The 24188-nt window shown below is 33.8% G+C and overlaps 1 long non-coding RNA gene across 1 annotated transcript in view; it reads left to right on the top strand.

Annotated features, from left to right (window-relative positions):
* The window catches only part of LOC107205716, a 31217-nt gene extending 16833 nt beyond the window's left edge, over nucleotides 1-14384 (top strand). Inside the window, exons 3-4 of the long non-coding RNA XR_001522101.2 lie at nucleotides 5591-5748; nucleotides 13648-14384. This is a non-coding gene — a long non-coding RNA (uncharacterized LOC107205716). The remainder of the gene's footprint in view (nucleotides 1-5590; nucleotides 5749-13647) is intronic.
* The last annotated feature ends 9804 nt before the right edge of the window (nucleotides 14385-24188 follow it).

The following is a 24188-nucleotide window of genomic DNA, read 5'->3' on the forward strand; positions in this document are numbered from 1 at the left end:
TGGGACTAATATGTACACCTCTCCTGGGAATTTTATATTGTCTAGTTTAAGCACTGTCTCTTGTCAGGTTTCTTCATGCAGTTTAAAGTTCCTGTTTTACCACTTAGAAGCCTACAGATTTTATCTGGAAAGGAAACAGCTGCTAAAATAAATAAAGGTTGATCTCTGCAACATACTGTAAGTTAGTTCCTTCTATGTCGTGTAAGAGCACTGGACCCTAGTCCTGTGTGGGGAAGAGAAAGAATTCCTAAACATAGACCCAGTGTGTAAGTAACTACTGAGGAAAAGAGCTACAGGCAATAAGGAATGCAATGGAAATGACTAGTAATAAAATCAACAAGTACAGAATTGATGATCTTAAAAGTGCAAGTATCTGTTTAGAAATCTGAAATCAAATAATTAATTTTGAAACTCTTTTGTATCTATTTTAAAAGGCAAAAATCACAAAACTTATAACAAAAGAAAAAGTTACCAAAGGAATAGTAACCAGAGAACATACTTTTTTTTTATTCCCTAAAAAAGTATTATTGATTGCCAAGAAGTTTAAATTGGAAGTGAATTTTAAAATTGCTAATGATACATAATGTATCACTGTCCCAGTATTCTTTAAATTATGAAAGTATTTAGCTGAATTCTCAAGGTTCCACTACACAATTTTTATAGTTCCGTATCCCTAAATTAGACTAAGTGTGAAATAATAAAATAAATAAGAAAGATTATTTCTAGCTTGCATGGTGCTGTATAACTGAACTTGCTACCTACCTTCTTCCTAGTTTTATTCTTCTTAATCAAACATTTTTTTTTCTTTTTCTTTCAGCTAGTGTTATTTTCTTTCACCCAATTCCTTTTAGAGACTTCTGTGGACTAAATTTTCACTGTATCTGCAAAAATCCCAGAGTAAATTAACTGTGAATCTTAGGCATATCTCTCAATTACATGCACCTGTACTGGATCAATTAGCTTGCCTAATTTTTAGCAACAATAAATGGCCCACAAGTGTTCTCCATTAATTAAAATGCTATCAGCCTTTTGCGAGTGCACTTCTAATATATTCTGTCTACAGCAGATTTGAGGGAAGCTACTTTTGGATGGACCTTACAGCATCAATTTGTGTTTTGAACTTGTTGACCCTCCCTGGAAACTAATGCTGGATTTTAAATCTTTTGTTTTTCTGTTGTGAAAAAAAACTTTTGCTTTGTTAGTTCCTGTGACAACTGCTTCCTGTAAAACTAAATCAGATCTTGTACTATACCAATTGGTATTTTAAATGAAAGGGTTTTATTGAAACTACTCTTTAATTTTGGTTGTAAAGCCAGATTGGACGTCTCTTTAATGTCTTTATTTGACGTCAGTCTATCCAGAAAATAATTTCCTTCCATGGATGTAATGCATAGGCTACTGTAGAATAGTAATTCTTCTAGGTGTTAGAAAAGCATGTTTAAATCATACTTATGTGCTCATGACCTTTCTAAGGCAATGATTTAAGAGAGTTTTGCAGATTAACTGCTTTATTCTGCACTCCCTGAAAACTCTCTGCTTAAAAAGCACCCTGACCATTCTCAATGATTCTGTTTAATGATGCAATTCAACTTTTTTGCAAGGACCATTTTTAAAAAGCCATACTGCTAAGTATGGCTTTATAAATTATTTATAGAGAATTGCTGGGACAATATCTTTCTTGGTGAGTTGCTGGTGCCAGTAACACTGAATTATCCACAGAAATTAAGTCAACAAAACTTATTCCTTTCTTTTTCTCTTCCAGCATCCAACCTAAGTATAAATTCTTGCTAGAAGCCATTTTAGATTTTATGCAGAAATATTTTTCATTGCTTCGCTGAGTATTTCAAATAGGCAGAAAAATCTTTCATTACTAGCCTGCTTCCAATCCTAATTAGCAATTTTAAACCGTTCAGTTGAGCAATGTGTACAGGTATTTGGTAGACATTTTTATAATACATAGTCAGCCTAGAGCGAAGAAAAACTGAGTAGAATTATGAAAATAATCACATAATAAGTACTTTAACAAAGTTAACCTACAGCTGAATAAGTATTAAACAAAATAATAAATTATAACACAGACCTCCTTACACTATTTTAAATTACGTCTTTCAGTTGTCCCTTTATTGACCTATTTTATGATCTTTCCCAGAGTCTTCAGTCCAATATGTTATTGACATCAAGGAGAAATTCAGTGGGAGCCTCTTGCATACAGTTTTCCTAAAATCCCACCCTATCTGTTGCCATGACAACAGATCCATTCTTTCTGGAGAGGATGTTTTCTCTATTCCCAGAAAAAGAATTTCACAGCTTTATTGTTGCAAATATTGGAGCAGGGAGAAGAAAAGAAAACCCAGAAAACAACCTGGAAAACAATGTATTCTAAGTGGACTTTCTGAGCAAATGAAGGGACCCCTAGGATTTGAAGCTAGAAGTCACTTTCTATAATAATTTCAAGTTTCTGCACATATAAATATTTGTAAGGGATGTTCTAACTAAATGTACAAAAAACCCAAAAGTTGGTACTCCTGATACTTTGGCTTTTTTTAAAAAAGTAGCATTTATGCAAGGTGTTTTATGGACCATAATTGTGTGTTAGAGGCACAATTGCCTCTAACAGTCTAAAAATGCTTTTGAGTCAAGTGTACTAATCTACAAAGTCTATCTGGACCTAGTTGCTAGCCATCTAACTTCTGTTAAATTCTTCAGGGAACAGAAATTACATGAAATAACATTTCTTTGCCTTGTCAATGCATAGCTAGCACAAAAGAACAGAATTATATTTCTCTTCACATGTGATTACATGACAAAGATAACTGGGGTTAAAAAAAAAAGCAATACGAAATATCTTCTTTATTCTAGCACAAAACCCAACAAGACTGTACATCAGGATCACAGAATACTTTTCAAGAATAGGAGTGCAAGTCCTACTATATTTTTTTTCCTTTTATACTGTACCATTTTAGGGTAACTAGACTTTTACCTGAAAATAGAAATAACCTGACATAAACTGAATGAGATTTGGAAATCTGTACTGGTAAGTAACACAAAGGTAGTGTTATATGGAGTAATTTTTAAAGATGGTCTAATATTCCTTTCCAGCATATGAGTTCCAAACTTGATCTCAGTTTTGTGTCATACACTGACAAAGATTTGTATCCTTTCTTCACTCCCCCTTTTACTTAAATTTTATTGATTAATTGGAAGTAAAGAATAAATTTGTCATGCCTTTTTCTTTTTAGTTAAATCTCTAAAATCAGCAGTTTCCAAATACTCGATTAAGTCCTGTGGGAAGAAAACTAGTAATAAATTTTTATATAAAGTTTCAAGAATACATGGAAGGTAAAATTATATTCTTGAAATAGTGAAAAAAACCCATTATCATTTTCCTAATGAAAAACAAGTAAAAGATAAACAGAAAATTTTCAGACTCTAAAGAGGAGTCTGCTGAATTATAAAAATTGGTATTATCATTTATATTTTTTGTGACAAAAATTTATCTTTCTGCATCAAAATCTGCTCTGGTTTCTGTTCTAACTGTGTGTATGAACCAGAGTAAAATATGGATCCTAATATACTAGTTTTGTCTTAAATAATTATTGTGTAATACCTTACTTAATACATTTCCTAAAAGCAAATTTTCAAAATATATTTCCAATTTACAGAATAAACACTATCTGCAGATGTCCAGGAGAACATATTTCACACAGTCAACATTTAGAAGGGAAACAATGTCAAAATAATGATTTCCATAAATGCTCAGCAGACTGGGATTGCATGTGGTTCTGTAACTATACAAAAAACTTGAGTATCTGAAATCTTAAATTGACTTAAAATTAACATCAAAATTTGCATAGAAAATTTACCTGTGAATAGTAGGACACATCTGAATAAATAAAGACAAAAAAATGGATATTCCCTGAATCCTATTTTAATGGCATTCTGCAACCTCTTTTATCACTTGGAAACTATTCAATATTAAGAGAAAAGATGTTTAATTTATTTAGAACAATTTGCATTATATCTTATTCTAGTTTCTATCTATTTTAACTTAAAGAAAATCTAGAATATAATAGCAGATCAAAAGGTAAGCAGCTATTTTGTAAATACTGGAATAGGGTTTTATAGATAACATAGCCATCATGTTTGTCTCCAAAGGATCTTTTTATATTTCTCTGTGTTGAATTTTTTAGCTTGTTTAGAGTACAACATATGCAGCAATGACTGCATAATAGAAAAGAAACTCAAGGCATCCTACTAGATTTTATAGTCAGCCAGACTGCTATAGTATTTTTTAAATAAAGCTGCAAATGTTTCACCTAGTTGTGTTTTCAGCACTTCAAAAGATACAGTTTCATTCCCTGTTTTAGAGTGCAATTGTTCTATATTTCCTTAGCGTTTATTGTGACAAAATGCAAAAGCGTTAAACATAATGATTCTGTTTGCTTATGCATTTGTTCCCCTTTCCTCCACAGCCTAAATAAGGTCATTATATTCAGCTTATCTCTGTTTTATTACACTGACTGCCTCTTTGACAGGAGGAGATATTTTGGTAGGCTTCTATAGACTGTAAAGAAATGACCTTTTAATTTAAAAATATCTTACAATGTTTTCACCACTAAAAATGTTATTTACCATCTTGTGTTCTTGCTTTCTGCTTTGAAACAAGGTCCTCCAACAATTGCACACAGCAGATTTGTGATGTCTCAGCCATTTAAAAATCATGTACAATCCTGCTCACATTCACAAGGCACCTCTGCATGTGTGCTGTCTCCAGAGCACAGTGCACTATAGCATGTAGTGGTGGTTTAACATCAGCTGGGAATTAAACTCCAAATAAGCCACTCTATTCCCCCACCACCTGTGCAAGAGTGGACCAAGAGTGGAGACTATGGGTTGAGATAATTATTGAAAGCAAACACTAATGGAATGAGAAATGCACAGGAACAGCAGCAGTATTAATAACAAAAGTATACAAAACCAGAAGGTGCTTTGCCCACAATAAAAGTGTTCATCACCTCAGTTTAGCTCCACATGGCTCCTGGGACAAAGACAAGGTGGCAGCTGTGCCATGTGATTTCCCAGACAAAGACAAGCTAGCAGTTGCCTTCCACAACTGACTTTCCCCATGTCTAAGTCCAAGACAACAGAAAACATCTTTGTATCAAGCAGAAATGGGTCATTTTACATAAGTGATCAGGTTGTCCTTAAAGTTGACCAGACTATTCTCTAATTAAAAAAAACTCTAATCAAAAAAACTCAAAATCAAAAAATCCAAACATAGAATGACAATAGAGATTTGGAATGTAATACTTTAGTAAAAAGACAATAAAATTTGTGTTTAATTTCGCCTGTTAATTTTATCTATTTAAAAGCTGGGTTTTTTTGGTGAAAAATACATCTTTTTTCATTCTACATTCTGCAAATGCATTCTACAAGTTGCCATGGTATACACTTTAATTCTTACCATAGGTGAAAACAGCCTTTTCTGTCATAAGTTTTTTAGTGAAATATTTTAAACTTCTCCACATATATATTTGCATCTTTAGGGAATTTGGCAAAGCAGCTTAACAAACTCTTTAAATGGCCGCAGGTGCTGCTATTCCTTGAGATTTGATTTGCAACCAAGAGAACCAGAAGATGTCAAGGAAGATAAAAGTGGAATATCTGGTAGCATTCAGATGGCTAAAAGGAAGCCAAAGCTTTCAGTAGAGCAGCTTTGCCATGCTTAATGGTTTGGGCTGGGATAAGGTAAAATGTTTATAAGTTATATCTGTATCTATATCTATCTATCTATCTATCTATCTATCTATCTATCTATCTATCATTTATAATGTTTTATCTCCCAGCATAAGGTCTGTCTCAACTGAGAGACTTCTTTCTGACCTGTGGCAGAATTACAGAATCACAAAAGGGGGAAATATAAGTCACCAAAAGTACAAGTTATACGTAGTTGCAATCTTGTGGGTTTGATCTGTTTCTGTCAACTGGTATAGCATTATCTTTTCTCAGATAATTAATCTTGTAACTGGGGGGTTGCTTAGTAGTAAGTGCTGCATTTGAGATACCTGATGGGTTCAGCAGCCTATTGAGAGAGTAAAAAAATCCTGCTTTTTCTGACTTTCTGGTATCGCAGGCTAGGAGGCTAAGAGATACAGAAACTCTCCCTTTTCATCATATCAGGAGGGTGGGTAATATGACCAAGTCCTGTTCAAGATTTTTTTTTTTGTATTCTGGGAACATATCGGCATCCGCCATTGGTATTTGACAAGTTTCTTTCAGCAAACATAAATAGGTGAAAAACTTATTCTAACATGTCAGAGATCAGAACTGCCTTAGGAAAAAAATATCTACCTAAGTAAGTTATAAGGTTCACATACCCATAGAAACAAGAAGTTAAGATTGGTCTTGATCATGAGAAGAAAAAATACGAAAACATCTTGAAATAACACAGATACTTTTCATATATTCATAGCTGAAGACTGAATGTTATTCTACACAACAGTGCTGACTTAATTTTTTTCCCTGTAGCTTAATTTTCAATAGCACCTTAAAGACCAAATTTGATGAAACTTCTTCTCATATAAAATCATAAAATATGTTTGTTCCTTGTTTTGACCTGCCTTATAATCTAGAATTTGGATTTGTATTGATGGAAAAAGTGAAATGAATGAAAAATACAGTTTTGAGCAAGATTTAATGTACTCTTCATTTTTCTTGTACAGACAGATATTGTAACAACGTAATCCATTATGATTTGTTGCAGCAAAACTAGAGGCTTATTGTGATATTAAAGCAAAAATGGCCATTATCTCTCAGGAAAGGAAATAGAAACCCTTTAATGATTGAGCTGACAATCTTCACAGCCATTAGGGACACTGATAGGAACATTTTCACCACGGTATACAGAAACCAGCTGTCATATATTAGAATTACCTAATGTCAGATTCCCATTCACCACACTAAAAATACAGCTTTGTAGAGACTAAATTAGCTTCACACAAATATAGGATTCTATTCTTATGCATTGTTTCATTGAAAGAGCTAAACCTCTGTTTATAGCCTCTGATTCCATTCTTTTCAAAAGTAGGAAGTATAAACCATCTATGAGATTCATCAGACCAAATCCACATCAACCTGCAAGTCCTCAGGGACTGAGTCTGGGAGGACACTAGAAGTTCTGTTCTGGCAGCAGAGCCCTGGCAGGACGTGAAATAGATCTATGAGAAGTGCTGTGCAAAGAGAGAGGATGGTGTGGTACCCTCTGGGTAGGCCTGGGTGTGGGACAGTGCTAGGTTATGCAGCTCACAAAATCACAAAATAAAAGCTCACAAAATTGTCTTCACATCCACAGTAGGGTTCAGATAAACAATGGCAGGAGTGGGGGTCCAAATAATGCCCTCACCTGACTCCACACAGGTCTTTTATCATGGGAAGACCATCAAAGGCCCATCTCCATAAGCTCAGAGGAGCTCAGCAATACACAATGGCAGGCAGGATCCCATAATGAGGATTCATAAAGGATGAACACTTTGTCCAGACCCCTTCCAGAACTGTCCCATGATAGCCACCAGCCCTGCTGTCCAGATCTGAACCCATCAAGTCATCAGAAGCAGCTCTCTGGATCACCTGTCAGACTAAGTATGGGATGTCTAAGGGTGTTGGGCACATTATGGAATGCAGGGGAACAGCTCATGGTTGCAGAGAACTTACTATGGGATATTTAGGGGAAGAACCAAAAGCAGGAAAAAGGAGGGGCTTAGGTGATTTGGAGAAGAACAAGTGAGGGTAAATGAAAAGTTATGGGGAAAAAGCTTTTCTGAACAGTAAACTTGTCTGGAAAGCTAGAAACTGGGTAGACTGGAAACCAGAGAAGTTCACTGGGCAGACTGAGCATCTGAACTCAGTAGACAAAGGGATCTAACTTGAATACATAGGTACATACATATATATATATAGAGATATATAGATATAGATATATAGATATATTTATGTGCACATACTTTTCCCCCCTCACTATTTTATCTTCATCCTGCTCAGACAGAGAGGAGAGTGGGATGAGGTCATTCATGCAGTCAGTGATTGTGTGACTAATGAGTGCATCCATCTGAGGTCTGTGCCACCACCACCTGAGTGTATCTGTAAATGTGTTGTACATGTGTCCTGAGTACATGTACCTGCTGGAAATGCAGCTTCAATCTCACTACTGATTGGAAATAGGAGCATGGAGTCACAGCAGCCTCACCTCTCTCTCTCAGAATGTTAGATTTGGCATCATATATGTAAATATTAATTTAATGTAATGTACTTTAAAAAGATATTTTAAGGGTTTATGCATCTCTAGAAACTGAAAATATTTTAAGAATGTGTTTTTATTGAACATAAAACTTGTTTACTAAAATATTTAGTATTTATAAGCCTATAGCCACCTTCTAGAATCATAAAAAGAGACCACGATCTAAATACCACAAATATTTTTTCTTCTTTTCTAAAGGTTTAGAATTGCACCAACACTTGCAGATTTCAAGGGTTCATTAGGTTCATTCCAAAGGAAAGTCCATAAAGAGTTTAGGGTTTTGTTTCCTGTTCTGCTCACATATTCTTTTTGTTTGCTTGTTCTTCAAGTAGTCTTGAAGATTTTTCCTGCGAACAGAGGCATAAAGATGAGCAGTAAGTCAGAAAAGGTTTTGCAGTTTAATGACCAACCTCATTTCCTCTTCATAAACCTTTACAAGGTTTTAATATGCTCCTAACTTTATATCTGCATCTTAGTTTAAGAGGTTTTTTAGGAGCCTACAAATATTTTTCACAGTCTAGATTTTTAATGTGCATGTATCTGAATGGCTAATGTCAGCTTAAATGTTCAAAATAAGTTTGGAAATATATATGTATAATTAATTCTGGTTTTCTCATAAGAAAAAAGAAATGGAAATCCAGAATCTTTGTTACACCAGAAAAAAAAGATATGCCTTATAGGAAATGTTGAATATTACTTAAGCAGAATATAGTTTTACTTAGATGTTTCTCTTTGAGAAATAAATTCCTAAATATTTAACAATGTCTCATATTAAACTATGTTATTAAAAGAGAAAAAGAAGGGGAGGTAAGAAAATAAATACAGGGGAAAAATGCTAAGAATGAGTGAAATACTGAATTTGTCATGTTTGTTACATGTTTTACATCTTTCCGTTGTTGAAACCTTCGTTTTATTATTTTTCTTTTGTTTATTTGTTTGGGTTTTTTTGTATTTGGAAACCCTTTTTATCATGTAATTGACAATGTATTAGGATAAGCAAATTGTAACAGGAAGCTTTCTGGCTCCTACACAAATGGCTGAAAATCTAAGGCCAGCAGATTTTTTAGGTTTGGACCTAGATGTACATCTCAATTTCCAAATACATTGTTTGTGAGAAGAATTAATGAAGCTGAACTGCCAGATTTCTGCCATGCAACTCTTCCTATTCTTTAATTGGAATATATGTTAGGACATCAACCATCCCTGAAAGACAGCAATAGGAGGAGGATATATTAATCTGTGCCATAGACAGCAGACTATGTGTGTCATCAACTGATTCAAATGTGGGTATGGACTGGCCAAGGGCAAGTTTATGTTGCTGATGGGAGTGCAAGAGAACAGATTATTCCCAATTTCACACCATTGTTTGATCACTAGTGTGATCGTTAGTTTAACCAGAGCGCAGTTTCAGTTATTCGCATTCATACTTCTTTATCAAATTAGGTTACATTTGACTAATGTGTTAAAAAGCCTTTGAAGACAGGAGATAGTGAGATGAACAGATGTAACTGAAAGTCTTTCTTAAAAAGAAACAAGCTAAAATTATCTCTTCATTACAGTAGCTAACATGATTCATTGTATTCTTTGAAGATTCAAAGTTAAATTCACAAATGACATTAATTCAAGAAACTTCAATTTATCTGCAATTAGTTTTGGATCATAGAAGTAAAGGGCATAATCTCCAACCTCCCAGACTGTTCATGCGAAGATTTAGTTGCTAGAATAGGACTTAAAACAATCAGCATATGATCCCTTAACAGTCCAAAGTCATTTCTATGAAGTGACTGGGGACAGGGGTGAATCATTGTCTATACGAAATCTCCCTACTTTTTTTCCTTGAGGACAAGAAGTTTTGGGTTTTTTTTCCAATATAAGCAAAATAACACCAGAAAGGTTTCTTTCTGAAATGTGTTTCAACCCTGCTTCTTTCAAAAACCAGGAAGAGGATTGCTTCATTGTTTCATTTAATTTCATAATATTTTGTCTAATAGGCGCACACACACACGTGTGCATATGTATGTGCATGCATAAGTGCAATTGTATATACAGTTATGCATTAATGTGTATGTCTGTGTACAGTTAAATATTAACATAGGTTAATTCTCTAATCTCCTTTGAACTATATAATTATCTGTGCTACTCTTTGTCTTTCCTTGTTTTGTGTTTAGTTTTTACTGCCACTATTATAAATGCTTCCTTTTTTTCCGGAAAAAAAAAAGTAAATCAGAGGGTAAAATATACCATTCACAGCATCTCTGCTTTAGGTGAAAGAGTCTTACTGTTTATTGCAAAGACACAGCAGTTCAGCACTTGCAAATATGTCTCATTACACAGGTATTCCTAAATTAAAATGAGCCTGTGATTTCCACAGCACTATACAGCAGACAGGACCAGTTTCAATGATAATTTCTTACAAGCTTCATCTGAAAATAATGATGGATTTCAGCACTCCTGCTGATATAATAAATTGTTTTGTACAAAACATTTTATTTATGAGGAAAACCTGTGACAATATGACCAGGTTCTAACTGTAGGAAATTAAAAACTGAGAAAAGTTAGAATTGTGAATTTACTTCTTCATTTTAAAACTTAGATATTGAGACAGAATGAAAATATGTTCATTTTCTTGTTCTCTCACTAACTGAAAATCCAGTAAAGCCTTGAAACTATGACTGAAATCAGCCTAAACCAAGAAATTTGGAAATGTTTTACAGATCAAGTGGTTACCATTCAAAAATGTCCCAGAACAAAAAGAAAAGTATCTCAGGATACAGAGTCTGAACTAACGTCAGAAGCAGAGAATGAATTGCAAGACTATCAGCAGAAGCAGGAACTTAGTTATCAAGTACTTAGTTATCAACAGAGCAATAAATGTCTATACAAGATTCTAACAAAAATCCTGAGCATATGTGGGCTCATTGCAGCAGAAAAGTCTAGACATAGATTCACTAATTTTATTTCTGTTTAGAATTAAAAATACCTGACATAACTGACTGCCATTTTTCAAATTAGTGTTTATTTTTAAACTTATTTTTCTGCTACCGTATCCATGTATGGTTTTATTATTTTTAAATTATTCCCTTAATCCACAGGAAGAAACTTTTCAATGTGTATTACCAATATGCTGAATCTGCATAATATTACTCATCAATCTTCAGTCACACTCTTCAAGAAACCTCAAAATGTGAAATTTATTTACAGAGTAAAAAAAGCTTATTTTATCATTTAAAAACTTTTTTTTTTCCCTATCAATATTCAGAATAATATCACAGGAAGAAAATCTCCATTTAGTATTTCTTCTTGCATGTTCATCAAAGACAGAGAAAATGTATTCATATTGGTGTCCTTTATTTGTGGTCTGCAATTTTTTCTTTTAGTTATTCGCTAAAAGAAAAGCAGGTCTCTGAAGTGTTTCTGCTAGATGGAGAAAAATGCTTATATTTAGTCACAGTATTTTTACTAGTCAGTTTAGATCCTTAATGTGGGTGAGTTATATTTCCCTTAAATGTTTGCAATCATACCTGAGTAATAACTGTTTCTATTTAGAACACTTTCTTCCAAGCCTCTCACAAATCTGTGGAAGAAAATGCATTGAGCTTTTTATTCCTTTTTTTTTTTTTAATGTAAAACAATAATGACTACAGAAAATATCTTGATTATGAAAACATTCAAATTAAATTGTAGCAATAGCCTGTAACTCCTCATTTACCTTTTCTACTGCAGAAGTCCTGTTCTTCTTCTCTGACCTAATACTCTTCATATTTCTTTTGGCTTTGTGTTTTGCAGATTTTTTTTGGTTTTTTGTGGTTTGTTTGTTTCATTTGTTTTTTGTTTTTGTTGTTGTACTTGTTGTTTTTTTGTCATCACAGGAAAATATAGTTTCTCCCTCAAATTTTCTCTTCCTGATTTTGCTAACCAAAGATCAGACAAGACCATTTATCTCTCATTACATCCATTGCCCTTTGGTATGAAACAATTCACTGAGCAGGATAATTTTTCACACACACATAAATCCTTACACTCATTCAGTAACAGAATAATATTTGACAGTGACTATCAGACCACTTGAAATGAAGGAAGAAATTTAGCTTGTTATCTACATTTTTCTGCCAGGTTCATCACAAAGACATTTTTGGTTTAAAAGCTACTTATTGATCCACTTCCATAAGAGTCTTGGGTCTACACAGAACCTGCAGATCTTTATATTTGTATCAGGTGTGGAAATATGTTCTATGTATTAAATGGGAGCCTTGCATCTGTGATTAGATCACCTGGTTTTACTGTTATGTTAATGTGGTGAGACGTGTCCTACATTTCTGTGCCACACAGATCTGTGCAGACATAAAACACCTTTAAAAAGGACTCCTGTTTGTGAGAATAGCTCCTTCCCACTCGTTCTCCTCTATTCCCGATGGTTTAGTCATTCTCAGTTGTAAATACCAAAGATTTCTTAAATAACCCAAAATGTGCTAGGGAATATTTGAGTGATATGTTGTCTTTTATCACAAGACATGCATCTCTGTCCCATGAGAAATGTAGCTCTTGTCTACATGGTATTCATTTATTTCTTTTTGCTCCTTTGAGACATTGTAATCCAGGAGAGGATATAACCTCTTAGTGTTCATGCTTGCATTCTCTATACTGCACTATTAGACTGTGCCCCTTTAAATAAAGCACTGCAGCACATTACAGCTATCCTGATATGTTGTCTTGCTTTGTACAGTTTATCTCTTACCAATCTGTTCCTTCTTAAATCTGGCATTATTTAGCTGGCATGTTTCTTTATTAAGGATGAAAAAAATAAAAATATATCCATACATTTTCCTGTTGAAATGTTGTGGCTTTGTAGCCCTATTTTAACTTATTTTCCATTTTACTTGCATAAAACAGTTCTTTAGATATTTGTTTGTGTTACTAAAGTCCTTTTGGGTTTTGTGGGTTTTTTTAATTAATATTGACAGTATCTGTATTGTTGTGTAAAGATACATTATATTTATTATGTCTGTTCATTTCAAACCTGTTCTTCCTCATATCATTTGTCCCCAAAGGCTTTTCCCATATAAAAATCTATTAGAAAAAATAAATAAATAAAAAAGGCGCAAATATTGACATTAAAAATCAGCTGCATAAAAATCTGCTATTTACTAAAAATTCCTATCATAAAAATCACACAATAAAAATCAATTTAATCAGTCCTGTTGTGAGAAGTTTAAATCGAATGTTGATAGTACATTCTGTCAGAATCCTTTCATATACAATTAAGGAAAAGGCTGTCTTGAAATGTAAGCTGTTCTTAAAAACAGGAAGGAAGAAATTTTTTATTGCTTTTTTTTTGTCATTTCTTTTGTTGTCAGTAATCACAGATGCTGTGAAGGAACCTTGTGGAAGAAAACAAGAAGCAGTCTACACTGACAAGTACAGTGAAGTGTCTACAGTTAAGATTAGAAAGAAAAGCATCGCAGTTTGAAATACTTTTCTTAGAAGAAAACTCCACAGGAGATTAGTTCAGCCAATGGTTAAATTTTTCTTAACACTTGATATTAACTTGAAGGTTGAAGAACGGTTCAAAGATTCATGACTTCATCCTCTCAAAGCAACTAGACAATATCACTAACTCTATTGGAAAGCAATTTCAGGTGGGTTTTTTCATTAAGAAGCTGAACCTGGAGTATTTAACATCAACAAGACAAATAAAGAAGGAACATAAACATCATGAATTTTAAAATAAAATAACTTTTTTGTATCATTCACTTTATAACTACTTCAAAAGTAAATAGACATCGCAGAGCCCTCACATGAACACATTCATACACACCACACTCATACAAAAAATAAATGAGGTATGTGCAAATTCTTTTAAGTATTTCTCAAGATGTAGAGAAAACAGTGAAACTGAAGATTAAGTCAACCTAGGTCACAGCCAAAGATGGCTCAAATGGATCAAAGGATGGGAACACATCTGATCAAAACTACACTTGCACAGTTAAATCAAGGAAGCTATTCAAAATCGGACTTTTTAAGAAGTATCATGTCTAGATCAAATGCATGGTATAGATTGTGTACAACAGAACTGGGAGCAATGTAGATAACCCAAGTGTTTTACACACAAACATTGCATAACTGATACCTGTCTCATTAGATTAGATCCTGTTGCATTTGTCTTGTTTCTAGACAAGGTTGCAATAACAGGGGCAATAGATGATAGAAAAAATACAACAATAAAAAAATAAATAAAAAGAAAAAATATCTAGAAGCAAAGCAGACAGGAAAAAAAAACTAAACGTATTAAAAAAAAAGGTAGAAAACCAAAAAATATTAAAAAAAAAGGAATAAGAAGAAATAAGAAATGAAGTGTAAGTAAAAAAGAAAACTAACTGTCATGAAATGGGTTTAGACACCAGTTGTAATGAAGTTTATAGATAGTATTGAAGTTATGAATATGTAATCATGGCAATTCTCTTTTTTTTCTTTTCCTTGTAAAATTCAACCTATGGTGTTATTACAGATGACAAGCAAAAAGAGTATGCAAAATAGTGTTTCCTGACTGATCCAGGGAAAGCTAAAATCAAGATATTAGAGATAGATATACAGTAGATTGTTTTGGGTTTTTTTATTATATCAATGTTATCCTAAGAATACAGAGCACAACTATAATTTTGCCACAGGAATGGTGAGAATTCAACCTGTGTGCTTACTACTTTGCATAAAAGAAGCCTCATGAGATTCCGTAATTTGAGAGCCAAATCCTTGAACTGACTACGTGAAGTAAAAAAAAATAAAAAATAATAATAATAATAATTTTATATGTATATATATATATATACACATATATAATTAAAAAATCTGTAGTAAGCATTTCTTTAAAATACGGAGGGCATTTCATTAGTTTAAACAGTGTAGCAAGAATACAACAAAATAAGTCATTTGCCTGAAACACATAGTTGATATAAAGAGAAAATAGGTAGGACTTTTTACACTGGTAGTACCCTAAGTAGCCACTGCATAATTTGATGTGAAGGCCTGGGACTATAACAACATCTAAAGGAAGACAGACATGCTATGTTATCTGCTGGCTTATGATATGTTATGTTCTGCTGGCTTTTGTTGGTTTGTTTTTATATTTTTTGTCATTGCTTTGACCATGAAATTCACCCTGAAAATACAGCAGAGTATTCTATGAATCACATTCAAAATTGGCAAATAAAAGTTGTAATTGTCAAGAACTCGTGTCCATGTAAACAATAAAAAAAAAATAAAAAATTCTTATAAGTTTAGTAAAATGTGATTCTTGATATAAAATTTTGGACTTGGTTTTCTATAAGAATATGGAGACATTGATTATAACAACTTAGAATACTTCTGATTTTTAAAAAAGATTTTAAAATTGCTAAATTATCATAATTTTTTAATGCATGTGTGCAAAAAAATCCAAAAATGCTCTTTGTTATCAGAATACCAGGAAGTATTTGTCCTCATAAAGGAAAAATCTATACTACTTTGAAAGAGAGCAAATATGGTTGCCTGGTAAATGTGTGTTCATACATGCTTTTGTGAATATCTGTCTGAGAGCAGGAAAGATCAGAGAGACCAGCCTGTAAATCTGTGTCTCTGCTGGGACTGAGGACATCACTCTTGGATTTTCTCAATACTCCAGCACACATAGAGTAGATTTATTATGTGAACATTCAGTGTACTGACTTCTGATAGATAATTACACTGCTTAAGAAGTGAGTATTTTCTTATCTTACTTACTTAGTATCCTCTATAAGTTGTAACACACTTCAGTAATTGTATGCTTATTCCTAAAAGACAAAATAAACCCCAATAAAACCCCAAGCCAAAATAAAAAAAAGAAGCCCAAGTAACCAAACAAATAAACCCTGACACCCAAAAAACGAAGCCCCACCCCAAACCTTGAAATAGCAGCAGAGTTTAGCTCTTTTCCCATAGTAGATGCACATTAATGTTAGTAGTTTTTGGAGCTGTAAAGGTGTGTTCAGGGTCTGAGCATTCCTTTAAAAATACAATGTTGGAAAGTAGGACAAACCTACAATTCATTTGTTTCAGTAAAAATCCAGTCATCTTCATCAATGTCTCCATTATTCAGTTTTCCTAATAAATGGCAGAAAAATTACATTTAAAATATAAGATCAGCCAAGCCATTAGGACATCTTAGAAATATATGATCAATCTTAGTTTGTAATCGGTGAAAAGCTATCAGTGATAAATCCAGAAACAAGGTCATGACAGTGAGAAAAATGTACTAAAAATTAGCAAGAAACAAGCATAAGAGATGAAGTAAGAGCCATAGAAGCTAGCTCTTGAATTTGGAAAATAAATGCCCCCTCCCCGAGGAAAATGTGCAGCAAAAAGTGAAACAGAGAGAGAAAATATGTTGAACTAAGTGCCTGACAAGATGCCACATTATGGAGTATTCACAGGTAACATACTGCAGGTTAGTTTAGAAATCAGAGGTACTTGATATATACCTGTCCTTAAGTCTCTTTTTGCCCAGAAAATGCCTAGGTTTTGTGCCTAGGATGTTCAGAAAGAACATTTCCTCTAGCTTCAAGAATACATCATATTAATTCAGTAGAAAAAAATTGTTGTTCATTTACCTTCAAGTTTCAGAAACTGAAAATAGCTTTAAGGCTTAATGTAAAAAGCAAATCAAGGCCAACACTTCTAACATTAAAAAAGGGAATATTAGAGTAAGAAAGCAGGCTAAGTAGTCCTTTTTTTTTTCCCCCTTTTTTTTCTCTTTAGAAATACCATAGGGTATTATCTTAGTTCTAAAAAGTACTTAAACTTTCAACATAATGCTCAAATATTCATATTGGACCTGATGTTCTTTCTATTGAATTTAATGGCAAAATTCCCATAGATTTCAAAGTAAACAGAACCAGGCCTTTTATACATTATGGATATGTTAAATCATGATAGAGACATTAGTAGGACATTTTTCAATGCATTTTTACATGTTTTCAAGTAAGTATATTAATTATCTTGATTATTTCCATGGAGAATAATTATACACATCTCTGAAGCTCTTATCACTGTAAATATTAAAAAGAGGGAATATATAAACTGATTACATTAACAAAATATCTTTGGGCAATTTGAATAATTATCATACATACTGCTGCTGGAAAACTGCCTACTTCTAGAGTTCTACACCTTCACTTTAAACTCACTTTTGGCTCTGAACTTCCTAAAAAAATTCTCTATCACATACAAGGAAGATCAAGACTTTAGTCTGCATTGCAACTTCTGAAGTATTTTCCAGGGAAAATCATTAACTTTAAAAATTTATCATACAAATAATAGATACTAGAATGTCTGTATAAATTAGAAGAAGAGAATAAAAATTAAATTTCCAAACTTAAGAGCATAACTTTTTTCAGCTTCATAGATAATATTTAATCTTAATTTAATCCTGACTTTTTCTTATGCCAGAGAAGACAAATCTGTAGCTACCTATTAAAGATATCCATTTGCCACTCATGAGATGTGAATTTCAGTTTGAGAGTGAAGGTGTAACACAGTTCAGTTAAAAGTACTCAGGACTTCATAAATCATATCTGCCAACTTATATGAATTTTGTGGGTATCTCTTTTTTAGGTGATACTCAACATCTATTTTAGACTGGGTTTATTTGGGTCTTTTTCTAACCCAGCTGCCAAAAACTTAATGAGGCATTTAGGTGTAAATATCCCTATTTAAGTCTTACATTCTCTGATGATTTATAACAGGGCAGTCAAGGTAGTATGAGCAGTGATTCAACTGGTAATTAACAAGCATTTTAACTAATTTGCTTAAACTTAGGTATCTAGTACCATTATGATGTCTTATGGTCTTCTAAATTCCTGAATAATTAAAGATATGATACAAGTTGCACAGAAGACATGTGTCTTTTTAATTTGGTGGATGGGAGCAGCACTGGTTAACCCAAAAGTTGCACACAGTTTGTCTGTCAGCTGCTCAAGCAGCCAAATGGAGCTATACCATTTCCTGACCTGAACTAAACCCACAGGGGAAACTGAATTTTCCCTTGAGTTTGATGACCCAAATTTATCTACATATGTGTATGTCCAGGTGAGCTAATCTGGAGCTCAATAACATCTGAAGACATTTACAAGAAAGATGCAAAATTGTCACACACATGTATCAGTGTCAGGTTAGATATTTACCACTGAGATCAAATCTATTTCTTGCATCATCAGTTTCTGTAGCTCAAATGACTTACAGTAGTTCGTTAAAGTAATAGTTTATGAAAGTTCCTGAATTAAGAGTACTGAATCCTTAAATGAGCAATAGGCCTTATATGCTAACAAATATGAATTAGCATCCTTAATTTATTCCTTTACAGACTTAGAATTCAATTTTACATATGACGACACTGATGGAGAGACATCCTTCTTGTACAGCTTGGAGTTTTAATTTTCACAGGGAGGAAGAGATTAGATGCATAAGTATTTTGTGGTTCACAAGAGAACTTTTCAAATCAGAGCAGTATTTGAATAGGTTATTTCATTTAGTAAATATTATTTAGCACCCAGATGACTTCTAGAAACTGAGGATGTTGCTTGAAAGTATAAGTCTAAAATATCCAATCTCTTGTTGGTTACAAATTAGGGTAATGCCCAATGACTTCAGTGGTCTTCCCTGCAGCTGTTAAAAGGCTTCTCTTTGGAAAATTGGTTGGAGGATTAGTACTTAATTTTGAGACATATTTGATTTAGGAAAACTATCTATCTATATATCTATCTATCTATCTATCTGTCTATCTATCTATCATCTATCTATCTATCTATCTATCTATCTATCTATCTATCTATCTATCCATCCATCCATCCATCCATCCATCCATCCATCCATCCACCACTTTATCAAATCAGTTAAAAGACCAGGATAAGACAAGGACATGAAAGGGTTGTTCTATTGCATGACTGTGCTTTGAGGAAAGCTTATCAATGTCCTTGTTAGTTTTGTTACCTGACATATTTTTGTATCAATCAGAAATGCTGCACAGACATCCCTTGATGATACTTATACATTTCTCAGACTAGAGGCTTGTCTTTGGGGATAGGCAAAATCCCAAGGAAGCCTTGTGAAAAGAAAAACAGGGAAGCCAGAACTGTTATTTCTCTCATGCTCCTTATCTCCTTAGGCCTCAATATATATTTTATACTGGTATGGAAATACCAATTCAGATAATGAAGCAGACTATTACAGAAAGAGATAAACATGCACAGAAATCAGTTCTAGTAAGGACACATTGAAATTGCACCTTTTGAGGGACTGCAGGGCTTTAGGTTTCATGAGCAAATTTTGTAGCTTGTAGTTAGAAAATATTTTTGATTACTCCCTCATATTTCCCTAATTTTTGTATGCATGAAAAAATGTCTAGCAATATCCATGAATTACATTTTCCTACCAGCATTAAATGTTAAAACTAACTGCTGCTTAGCCCATTCTCCATATTGCAGTAATTTAGTCTCTTTCCCACATCAGCAGAGTCAATGAATGTCAAAGAAATGAAGACTAACTTGTTTTGGGACTGAGATGCCACATTTATGGTCTGTCTCAAAAACCACTATCATATTCCATTGGGTTGGCTTGATGTCAGTTCACCAACCTAGAAGTGAAAGGTTCATACTCCTTTATTCACTCTTCCAAATTAGTTTTCATTAGCAATTCACTTTAAGGCTGGAATAACTGTAACAGACTGATGGAAGACTATGCCACATATATGATAGATGAAATAAATTATATTGTGTCATCCTCTGAAATAAAAGTGGAAAGAGACAATGGTTAAAAATATGGCAATATCTAGCACATGGGAAAAGGGCAAATACTTCTGTTCAGTTTCTTCTTTTGATAACTAATGAAGCACTGGTTAGTTCACTGTCTTCTGAAGCTGTAAACTTGTTTTTTCCAGCAACCCATGTGAGGGAAAGCTCATCACATTCCTAGCCATCTATCTTCTATAGAAGCAGCACTCAGTTGCAAGTCACACGCAGCACAAGACCCGTGGACCAAAAGCAACATGGATTTATCAAGCAAATTAAAAATTGAATTTTCTCCCTTCATTTAAGTTGCACATCCAGTTCTTTCTGGGTGACCCACAAGAAGATACCTAATCCTTGGGTGTATCAACAGATATAGATTATGACATGACTAAGAATTGTGTGTAAACTGTCTTTTTGTTGGTTCTCTCTGCTACACCAACTACCAACTACCAGTCATTTTAGACTGCTGTGACTTGAACTATATTTACCTTTATAGGACCATGGTAGATGGTTTAGGCTAATCTTTAGGCTCTAAAAAGACCTGTGAAACAAATATGAGTGTGTAATGAAGAGGAAACAGTATTGAGTAGCATTAAAATCCTTTTTTTCACTTTTGGTCTGGGTCCTTCATTATTTAGCCTTTCTGCATCTGTATCTAAGGTTTGTATTAATTTTTGCATGCTTCAGAGCAAATGATTCACAGTCTTATTCCTAAAACCATAAACTACTGCTCCTACCACAGTAGGTTACAGTTACAGACTCTTCATTTTTCTTCATAATAGAAGTATTTACTTCTAAATAATTCATGCATCATATTAGGATCCAAGTTAAATAGAATGATTACAAGCTCACACTCAAAGGCATATTAAGGATATGTTAAGCAAAGAAAGACAAGAAAGAACAGCACAGTTCCCCCATAGCCTGAAGGAATTAATTTCTTATTTTCCCTTTCCAGCCTCCATGGAAATCTTTAACATTAATTCTGTCAAGATGTAGCTTAAACACAGAAATCAGCACATGAAGCTGCTAGAACACTGAATTAAACAAAAGTGCATGGTTCTGTAGGCGTAGATCCCAGAGAATACAGTTCAAAACAAGAACAACAAGTGGTTCCAGTTCATCTCACACTATTAAATAGGTCAGTGATTTCTGTCCACAGAGTCATGGCCAACTTATCTCTTCCAGATCAAAGAAAGATGTGTTAATTGCAAAGTGAACAGTACATGATGTTTTACCATTCACTAAGAATTCTCTGGCCTGAATTTCACCCCTGCCTTAGATTACTGCAGCTTGAGCTGAAATGTCTGAAATTAACTGAGGCACAGAGCATTACAATAGAATTTCAGCAGCTAACCATATAATAAATGTATTTCAGCATCAGCACACATGGACTATATACATTTAATTTTAAAAAATGTATATGGGTTATGGCTTAGAAATCACATTAATATTTATGCAACCTCTTCACTAGGACAAGCTGTTGCATTAAGGTTGCATACAGTTGCCATTAAATCAGTGGGTGACCACATATCTGTGATGTAGAAGCAGTAATTGCCACACACTTGCACCATCTCCCTTGGCCATCCTTCTACTGATTAAATGGAGCCTGGGGTGACTACACTCATCTTTCATTTCTGAAGTAGAATAAACAGAGCTGCAGCAGTCAGCTCGTGAACACAAGTGTCCTTTTGCAGGAGGGCTGAGTAACAACTCATGCAAACCTGGGCTGCCTGTACTTGCCTGGCTGTCAGTAAATAACTGTGTGATGTAAATAGTTTCTGGCTTAAAAGTAGACAATCCATGAACCAAATACAAAATTATAAGTTAATGATAGACCTACCTTGGATAACTCCCCATGCTCCATATCTAAGAATTCCTCCTATTTAAGGAATACAATAAAGAGCTGTATGCTTAGAAATGAACTTGAAGATGCTAATTTTAGCAGTGTCCACCTTCTGAGAAGAGCCTAGAGGCACTGACAATTGTTGAAGGATCTCACTGTGGTCCTGTTTCATAGGTTCTGGTAAATGCAAGTCCTTGCTACACAGAGGAGCACAAAAAATATGGGGGGGGGGGGGGAAAGCAAAGTGATAGAGTTTTTCTTTCATCTCTTATATGAGAGTAGAGGTGAGGGTATGTTCCGAGGTGCTATGTCATAAGCATTTTTGTCGAATATAAAAGGACAGGGAGTGATGTGCTGAGAAATGAGGGAAATGAATATGTTTGTTTAGTTACAAAACTTCCTATTCCAGCCAAAACTGTTGACCTATACTTTCATATTGAAGGTGGTTCACCTAGTGAAGCAAAGATGTGACTTCCTTCACTAGTCATAGTGTGATTTTCCCATGACAGACAGCAGTTATTAAAAGATGAATCATAATCATGTGACCACATGTTGAAAACATTAGCAGATGTTAAACCATTACAGTGATCCATTTAGCAAGATCAGCCTGAAGAAGGTGGGATTTTAATATGGAGAAATGGGACAGCAGTGGAATTGATTGGTCTTGAACACTGAAAATCAGTTTTGAATTAGTGTGTTGCCACTGAGAATGTTATTTCTCTGATTTCTAAACAAGTACATAATCACAAGCACTTAGCATAAATTTCCATCTCTGTATGTATTTGGATATAAATAAATGGCTGGATTGTTCTCATCCATTTTGGGAAAAAATAAAAAAAAACCCCACAAAAATGGATAAATATATAAATGTAGAACACACTGATTTTTGTAAAAATAAGCCCTACTCTTTTATGCATACCTTAGCTCAAATACTGATAAAATTAAAAAGTAGGAAATGGTATGCTGTGTATTGTCCTGTCTTCACCCATATATGGATAGGTGTGTGAATCAACAAACACAGGTAACCAAAAGCAACCATCAAACCACAGCTGAAAGACAAAGAGTAGATTTATTTCATTACCTCTCTGACAATGCTGGGCAGCAGAGAAACACAGGGAGACACAGGCTCAGCTAGGCTCAGCTCATCCTAGCAACCAGGAAGGCTCAAGCATGTCTGTGAGAGTGTGTTGTCTCTACACAGAAATTCTACTTCTCAAAACAGGCAGACGATTGACAACAGTACTCATAATAAATGGAATTTTCCCACATGGACAGTGTTTAATCTCTAATTCATTTGTTCAGTTTATAAATATATAATATTTTGTATTTTGTCTCAGCACAAAAATACTTTTCAGTTAATGTTAATGTTAATATCACTCTGTTCAATTTCACTAATGAAAAACTCCACATTTGTTACATTACATCAGGAAGCCAGATAATTGACCCTGATTCATTTATCCTTATACATACAAATACAGATGTAAAATCAATACATGAAACTGCTTATTATTTTCTAATATTACAATGAGAAACTAAATCTGAATATCACATTACTGCTGAATACTAGATATGAACGTGAAGATAGGTGGACATTCGACTTCATAAAGTAGAGTGAGTCTTGAAAGGCTTTCTTTGGGGATATGATACATTATCAGTTGCCTTCCTTTTAATTTTTTTGTGTCCCCATAAATTAAGCATGCTAATTTATGCTGCATAATAAAAAATTAAATTAAAAGCTGTAGTCCTGACCTATTATACCCGTCTTATTTGCATGAATTTAATATATAATTCCCTGCTCTGTAAAGACTCATGAAGATGTTTAATTTTCTTCACCTCAGTAATCTTCAATGCAACTTAGAGGTAAACATATAAATATATCTCATTTAAAAATAGGATCCAAAGAAAATACTAAGGAGACATCTCCTATATACAGTTGTTCTGTATTTCCTTGAATATTAAGTAGAAACTATTGAGCATACTGGGATTTACAAACCCACAAACATATGGGAAAAGTCTCAACTTATCTCAATGAGTTTAGACTGTTTAGACATTGATAACTTGTTTTCACTGTAATTCAATAACACATTGCACAGTTTTAACACTTATCTCAGTAGGAGGGGAAATATCTCATCAGATTTCAAATCTTTCAAACTCATTTGAGAAAATTCCTAAATTAAGAATGAGTAGATCACTGATGCCTCTTAAATGATGAAAAGCTATGATTGCCACACACTAGTACTCTTAGCATAAAAATAGATGA

Source organism: Parus major, chromosome 1, assembly GCF_001522545.3.
Source record: "Parus major isolate Abel chromosome 1, Parus_major1.1, whole genome shotgun sequence".
Lineage (NCBI taxonomy): Eukaryota > Metazoa > Chordata > Aves > Passeriformes > Paridae > Parus > Parus major.